This window comes from Mus caroli, unplaced genomic scaffold (assembly GCF_978045245.1).
Source record: "Mus caroli unplaced genomic scaffold, Mus_caroli_1 scaffold_6, whole genome shotgun sequence".
NCBI lineage: Eukaryota > Metazoa > Chordata > Mammalia > Rodentia > Muridae > Mus > Mus caroli.
Genome location: NW_028227261.1, coordinates 67,421,881 through 67,430,416, shown reverse-complemented (window position 1 = coordinate 67,430,416; position 8,536 = coordinate 67,421,881). Strand labels below are relative to the sequence as shown.

The 8,536-nt window shown below is 42.0% G+C and overlaps 1 protein-coding gene across 1 annotated transcript in view; it reads left to right on the top strand.

Moving 5' to 3' along the window:
- The first annotated feature begins 4,894 nt into the window (after positions 1 to 4,894).
- Positions 4,895 to 8,536, top strand: part of Focad (focadhesin) — a 314,502-nt gene continuing 310,860 nt past the window's right edge. Inside the window, exon 1 of the mRNA XM_021160670.3 lies at positions 4,895 to 4,972. The gene's annotated coding sequence lies outside the window, so the exon portion shown is untranslated. The remainder of the gene's footprint in view (positions 4,973 to 8,536) is intronic.

Genomic DNA, 8,536 nt, shown 5'->3' with positions numbered 1-8,536 from the left:
AAAAGCATTATATCAAGAAGGATTAAAAAAAAAAGACTTGAGGAAAATTACTCTCATTTCATTTCTTTGGTAATATCTAGTAAAGTGGAAATTCTAGACCATAAGATAGTACTATTAGACCAGGAAGGAACCAGCAAAGCCAACCTGGATAGTAAGAACCTGCTGGGTAGCCCAAAGGATCCTGAGAATGAAAACTTGGTTATCACTTTGTAAGTTCTGTTATACAGCAAAAGATAGCTGTTACAGGTGTTGAGGTAATACCTTCTTTTTTCTCTCCATTCTGCCTGAGGAATTTACCTGTATACATTTCATCAGACCAGGAAAGAGGGACAAGGGAGACTTAATTCCTTTAGCCACTTCTTGTTATATCACCAGAGTCTGATGTGTTTCTTGATCAAGTGTCTTTCTTCTGGGTAGTCTTACATATGCAGATTTTTTTCCTACCATACTACCTGTGTGTAGGGGTGATTTGGGACTGCCTATATTACTGAGTCTCCCTTGTGATCTTTAAAGATCCTGCCTAGAGCCCTGTTATTGTCTCTTATTAAGCTCTTCCAATTTTCCTAATTTGATTATGCCATCTGTTTCTTGCTGGGACCCTGACTGAGAAGGAGGCCTTATCCAGAAGGTACCATCTTGGCAAAGACCTGAATGATCCAACAGAATGAATCATGAAGAGAGCTGGGGGAATTGCCAAGCTCCTGTAGGACTGAGGAAGCAGGATGATTAGGGTCCAGAGAGCTGGAGGGGGCAGAAGGAAAGGTCAAGGTAGTGATGTGTGTGATCAAGATAGAGGTACCAGGGCCAGGGCAAGTAAACCATACCTGGTCTAATTGGCCTGTGTACAGACTTTGGCTTTTATTTTGAATGGAACGGGGACAATTGGAACCACATACATCTAATTAAATATAATGAGTTTGCTTTCTGTTATGTGTGGACAGTGGCTCCCTATGACTCAGTAGTGAATTTCTCCTCCTAGTGCTGAGCCTGCTGATGAATGTGTGGGCGTGCTCAGTCAGCCCAGCATGCTTGGGTGCAAGTTTAAGCTCTGTGTCTCCCTTGATGCTGCGGGTGACATGACCGACCTCTCTTTATAGTCGGGATTCAGATTACAGTGTCTTTTTTTGTTAGCATATTCTTTTCAGTTCTGCTAATGATTTGGGAGTGGACACATTTTTCTTATCCCTTTCTTTCTTTCTTTCTTTCTTTTTATTTTATTTTATTTTATTTTATTTTATTTTATTTTATTTTATTTTATTTTTGTTGTTGTTAGAGTCAATAGGCCCTTCTATGCCGGCTTCAAAAACTACTTATCTAAAAGGTCTTGTACAATAGAGAACTAACTGCCTAACTACTTCAGGGGAAAGAATACAAGGCATTTAACAGAGAAATACTGTCTGCTTGCCCACTTCTTAGCGATGGCAGATATTGTCTTTACTATTTAAAAAGTAAGACAGGCTGGGTAGACGGCTCATCAGGTAAAGGCTCTTGGCACTACGCCTGATGTTGAATCTTGGGGACCATATGGTGGAAGAAGAGAACCAACTCCCACAGGATATTCTTCGATCCCCACATTCACACAATGAATAAATAAATGTATACAAAACTTAGAAAGCAAGACATTCATTTGCATGTACACTATATACATACAATAACATATAGGTTTGAAACATATTTTGATGATTTAATGGCAATTTCTAGTAAAGGTGACATGAAATCTAGATCATTTCCGGAGTAAATGTAAACTCCACTCTCTGCAGCATCCAACCCTTCCACCTTATCTCCAACCCCTGAGGGTCAGATAAGAGTATTGAAGTTTGAGTGGAGTCTAAGCACCTCAGGGAGATTCTGTGTGCTTATGCTGGTTGGTGAGGAAGAGGGTGTGGTGCTGGGGTGGAGAGCACAGTCTCTGAATAATAGTTTTTGAAACTGAGTATATTTACAAACCCCAATACAGTTTTTAGCTGTGGTGGTTTGGATATGCTTGGCTCAGGGAGTGTCCACTATTAGGAGGTGTGGCCTTGTTGGAATAGGTGTGGCCTCATTGGAAGAACTGTATTACTGTGGAGGTGGGCTTTGAGATGCTCCTCCTAGCCGCGTTGGAGACAATCTTCTCCTGTTTGCCTTTGGAACAAGATGTAGGACTCTCAGTTCCTCCAGTGTCATGCCTGCCTGGAGGCCATGCTCTTTCTACAATGTTAATAGACTGAATCTCTGAATCTGTTAAATGTTTTCCTTTATAAGAGTTACCTTGGTTATGGTGTCTCTTCACAGAAATGGAAATCCTAAGACAGTAGCCCACTACATGACTTATATATATTTCAGACCCATGTTAGTGAAAGTTTTGTCTGGCAGCTTATAGAACTCTTCCTGGTTTTAAGGTGTTGACCTTTGATCTTGTCCTTGTGCTGGCTGCTGAGATGATCTCCAGGCTAAATTGGCTTCACACACTTCTGGATTACACCTTTGATCTTGCGATTCCCATTTTTCTTTGTTTTTGAGAAAGGGTTTTTCTGTGTGTCCCTGGTTGTCCTAGAACTCCCTCTGTAGACCAGGGTGGCCTTGAACTCACAGAGATCCACCTGCTTCTGGGATTAAAGGCATGCACCACCACTGCCCAGCTCATCTTGCAATGCCTATGCCGAAAGCTAATTTCTAATGCAATAGCATTTAAGAGCCGGGGTTATAGTTCAGTGGTAGAGCAATTGCCTAGCACATGCAAAACCTTGGATTATCCCCAGTATGCTAGGGAGGAGGGCACGATGCCCTTGGAGGTGATTAGGTCATAATGACTAAACCTCAAGGATGTGGTTAGTATCGTTATCAGAATAGTTTGATACAGGTACAATGTGACCCCATCACCTGGGAGGTTGAGGCAAGAGAATGATGAGTGAAAGTTAACTTCAAGTACATAGTACTTTGGATGTGAGCCTGGGCAATGGAGTGAGACGCTGTGTCAAGGAAAGGGGAAGAGCAGGATATGGGGTAGGAAGGTTTGCAGGGGAGAGGGTCCTAGTGAGTACAGAGCACATACTTAGACTGCATGAAGCCCACAGTTTGACCTTTCAGAATCATCAGGGAGAAAAAATAAAGAAACAAAAACAGTGTTGGGAGTCTTTACCCCTTCTGCTATAGGAGGGCACTGAGAAGGTATTGTCTGTAGAGCAAGCCCCCCACCAGATGACAAATCTGCTCATTCCTGGCTTGGGACTTTCTAGCCCATCGAATGAGAGAGACATTTTTTATTATCTGTAATATATTCACTCAGTAAGATACTTCCTCATAGGAGTAAAAAAATGGGCTAAGATCTTTCAGAGTAAGTATTTCCCCACAAGATCCTAAACTACCAGTTTTGGAGACAGACACTTTATTGAGAACAGGATGGCTGGTTTCAAATGTATCAGCTAGGTAAATAGCCTTGGTCAAATTGCTTCATATTTTGTGCTTAGTTTCCTTATTTGAAAAAAAAAATGTAATAACTTTACTATTCAACTTGGTTTGTGAATTAAATAAGTTGATATACTTAAAACAGTATACCAGACATAGCAACATGTTTGATTAGGACCAAGTGAGCCTCAAGAAACACAGGAATAAGCCAGGGGTGTAGCCCATACCTTTAGTCCCAGCGCTTGGGAGGCAGAGGCAGAGGCAGGCAGATCTCTGTGATTTTGAGGCCAGTCTTGTCTACAAAGAGAATTCCAGGACAGCCAGAGCTACAAAATGAGAGCCTGTCTCAAAAAACCAAATACAGGAATAGACAAGGGAAACAAATTTAAAATGTTCCTAAAATTTGTACTTGTGTAGTTGGAAAACTTATGGGAATATCATCAAACTAATAAAACCAAAAAGGTAATTATAAATCTCACAGAACTCCCATGTCCCCAAGGATATAAGCGATTGAATACAGGAACATGTTCAAAATTAATTTAGATAAATTCTTACAGAATGAATGCATTATAAGTTATTGGAAGATCTAGAGATGGTGTGTGGAATGTAATTACTGTTCTGAGGTGAAGTATAGGAAACCAAGAATTTCCTGTTAGCATATTATAATGGCCTGGCAAATTTAACTTACAAAACTGCTTGCTAAATTCCTACCACGGAATTAGAATCTGTAGAGATGTACCCAGGCTTCTTTTAAAGCTCCCTAATGCTTCTAAAAGTGCATGGGGTTTCAGAAACAGTCAGGTAATAGATTTCTATTCCTTTTAACGTCTTTATTTATTTATTTATTTATTTATAAACGCAGTTGTTTTCGTTTCTGCTGCGTTGTGCCAGGTGTCACAGACTTCCCCTGTGGGACCATTCCTTCCTATTTCCTAAAGAAAATGCTTGGCTATAATAAATGTTATATAACAATAATAGTCGTGGTAAAGTTCTAAGAACCAGCTCTCTTTAGATCAAATTCCCCCGTAGCAGAAATTCCTGGGCCTTGACAACTATACAAGTAGAAGCAGGGGCACAGAAGGAAGAAATGAAGTCACTGAGCAGCAGCTCCAGGAAGCAAGCTGGCTCTGAACCCTAGCTATCATGAGTACTCCGCCCCCGCTCCCTCTGCCCCTCCTCCCGACTCCAGCCATGAGGATTTACAAAATCTCCAAATATCAAGAAGCTGTCCTGCATCTCCTAAAGCTGCCAACAGGACTCCCTGGCTCTGTGCAGTGGCATCTCCAGACAGGATCCTTTGCTTTCAGATCCCAGAGCCTGAAGATCAGCCTGCACCACTGCGATGTCTGGCTGGGGCTAGGGTTGGGACTCAGCTAGCTTCACTTCACCATCTAACTGCAGTGAGCCGCCAAGGCCTTGTCACGCATGCGCGCGAGGGGGCGGGCATCCCAGCAGAGGAGGCGGGACTGGTTCTTGAAGTAGGTTTCGTATTGGCTGTCTCCGATAGGCCCCGCCTCCGAGCGGTGGAGGCGGTGCGTGGGACACGTCAGGCACGGGAGCAGGCTGCGCCTGTGGCAGAAGTGAGGTAAGCCATGCGGCGTGGCTGACCGTCCACCGGAGGCAGCCGGGTGGGCAGTTGCCGCATCGGGTCCGGCTGCAGCCGCGGTCACGAGGGCGAGGGCGAGGGCGAGGGCGACCGAAGCTGGACCACTTGGGCTGGGGTGCAGGCCCGCGGCGGAGCATGTGGCCGCAAGGCCGTGGCGTCGCGTGAGGCGGGCAGGGCATTTGACCTGCTGCCCCTATTGCTGGCCCGGCGAAGCGTCCCGTCCGGCTCCCGGAGGATCTGGCCTCGAGCGGTTCCCTGGTGTACGGCTCCAGGACCCGCTGGCAGTGGAGGGGCTTGGCAGCCGGAGAGGCTGGCACGATCAGTCTAGCTTACCTGCCTCAGGTTGCGGTTGTCACCCCTCCTTAACCCGGTCTCTGGTTCGGGGCAGCGCCAGAGATTCTGGTGTCCTCTTGTCTGGCCTGGGGTGACTGTCTGAGTTCCCTGGGACTCAGACGCAGTTTTTGTCCACTTTAATGCAAAGGCTCTTGGGTGAGCAGAGCCTGTTTTCTGACTCAGGTCTCTGGCTCTGAAGAGTTTTCCTGTGGGGCTTCTGAATGTTCAGCGGTTGCAGGCGCCTGCGGTTGTGTAGGACTTAATCCCAGTTTGTTTCAGGCAAGGTGCCTTGACCCCTTGTTTGTAGTTTTGGATCCAGTGAAATCATACCGTCATTGACTCATTCATTGCAAACTTTTAAAATGAGCTCCTTGGTGGATAGTACCTGCCTTTGCTTGCATTTAATATGCCAGTGCTAGTGTCTGAGTTGACAAGATTTGAGATGGATTTTTTTTTTTTTTTGTGGTTCATTTTTAGGATTTAGATGCAAAAGATGAAGCTCTCTTGGACCTTATTCCAAGGTTTTTTGTTTGTTTGTTTGTTTGTTTTCCCCTCTCCTTCTAATAAACCCTAAAACCCATTGGCCCTGAGGGGTGATCCTAGGAACTGTGCCACTGAAGACCACAGACGGATGGGCTTCCTATGGAAAAGTAATTACAAGTATTCTGTAATTTTGGAATGTTCAAGGAGGAGATGGGCATACAGCAGATTTACTGAACGGTGTTAGCAGTTGGGAAACAACTAAGTAAAAAACACATGATGTCATTTATGATTGTGTATTTTATGCTTCAGTGACAAGTGTTTCTGTTCACAAACACTTGACTAGCAAGCGAGTGAGTGCATGGTTACAATTTTGATTGACATCCAGTTTCTGCAAAGAAAGTACCATGACTCATCTAAATTTTGAAGTGTAATAATCATGAAGTTTTTCGTTATATATAAAAATACTCCATAGAGATAACTGGACAAGAATGCAATTTTCAAAGCTTTTGACTTGCTTTGGTGATAAGTGATAGCCAAAACAACCGAATTATTTACTTACCAAATTAATCTTATTAACAGTTCACATTTCTTTGTTTTCCATATCTTGCTTAGTTTTTTTGTTTCTTTTTTAATTGAAATAATTTAAAATTATCATGTTACTATTTGGTGGGTTTTAATATCATGTTACTATTTGGTGGGTTTTAGTTGCTTGATGGCTCTAATTGAGGCCTAATAATCCAAAAGTAAATAAATTGTTACTTCAAGGTAAAAAATACCTGTATAGATGTGATAGATTTTTCTTATGGTAATTGATTATTGGTATTTACACATAGTACAGATCACCCTTTTCTAGTATAAAATGATTTCAAAGGTAATTATTCTGATATTCCGAGCCTCATGATATTTGACATTGTCCATAAACTGTTAGTTGAATTAATATTAATTAGAGGTGTAAATCAATTACAACCACTATTAGTATAGTATCTTGAGCTATCTTAGATGATAAAATACAGCTTAGCCTTAGAAGTATAGTTTAAATCTGTGACTTATAAATAGCAATTAATTGGGCAGAGTTTATGTGTACCATTTCCATCATGGTAAATAAGAATTGCTAAGCTAATTGGACAAGTGTTGTTTGTCAGTTTCCTCTATAAAAAATATTTCAACCTTTTAAAAATGTAGATCCCATTCATTTCACACACTAGATTACAAAATATTAAAGTGTGTAAAAAAAGATTTTTAATCTGTTTCAAGTCACACAATGTTGAGAGTAATGCAATGACGTCTGTAATTTTTTTATCACTTTGCTAACTTATATTCTCATTCATTCAGCCAGAGTCAGAGTATGCATGTATTTGTTTTATTGCTTGTTTATCTGGATAGATGAGAATGGCCTTGAACTAATGATTTTCTTGCCTCAGTCTACCCAAGGCTGAAATTAGGGCAGGTGCCACCCTTTCTGGTTTATATCTTGCTGGGACTGAAATCAATACCTTGTGCACTTAAAATGCATTATTATTATTATTATTATTATTATTATTATTATTATCATGTGAATTTACATGAGCCCAGATGCCTGTGAAAGCCAGAGGCATCAGATTCCTTGGATCTTAGAGTTATAGGCAGTTGGGAGCTACCTGATGTGAGTGCTGGGAGCCAAACTTGAATACACTAGAAAAGTATTACATTCCCTTAGCTGCTGAGTTGTCTCTCTGGGCATCTGAGTATTCTGATCATACAGACCCCTTAACTTATTAAGAGGTTATAGCCCGAAAATCTTACTGTAAGTCAGTAATATTGTACGTCAAAAATGCATTTAAGAAGAATGAGCACCATGTGTAATTGTGTGGCAGACAGGTGACTTTCTATGAGTTTGACATCATCCTGGTCTACAAAGTGAGCTTCAGGCCAGCTAGGCCTACATAATGAGAACCTGCCTGGTTCAGTGGGTAAAGTGCTTTCTATGATAACTGGATTTCTTAGTACCCATGTAAATGGTAAGTAAATGGGTGCCTTTAATTGCAGCATTCAAGAGCTTAGACAGAAGATCCCTGGGGCAAGATACATATCTATACTAGCTGGAATTGACCAGCTATGGGTTCAGTGAGAAACTTTTCCTTATTAAATAAAATGGAGGGCAATTGAGGAAATCAGTTGGTGTTAACTTTGGGTGCCCATACAATGTACATATACCCATACCCCCATATTTACCTGCAAATATGCCAATGTGTGTGTGTGTGTGTGTGTGTGTGTGTAAAAAAGTAAGAGTAAAAAAATTCACTTAATGTTGGTAGATGCGTGTTGTTGCTGTCTGGAGGATCTCCTTTTGATCTGCAGAACCTGTGTTTAAAAGGAATTTGGGGGTGGTGGCCTGTGGTCATAATACTAATTAAGAGAAGGTGAAGACAAGTAAATCACTGAGTCTGGGTGGCCTGCCAGCCTGCCTAGCCTGTATGGCCAATTCCAGGTCACTGAAAAACCCTGTCTCCAACAAAGCATATAGAATATCTGAGGGGCAATAGCCGAGGTTCTCTTTGGCCTCTACCTACACATGTCCACAAGCACACATGAATGCATGCCCACACACATACATGCGCATCTGTGCACACACACACACATAATCCATTTAGTATACCTAGTTTCTTGCTCAGCATGGTTTAGCAACAGTCTATTCTACACTATGGACTGTTTATCCTTGTGATCTAGCTGACTGGAAGCTGCTGCTTG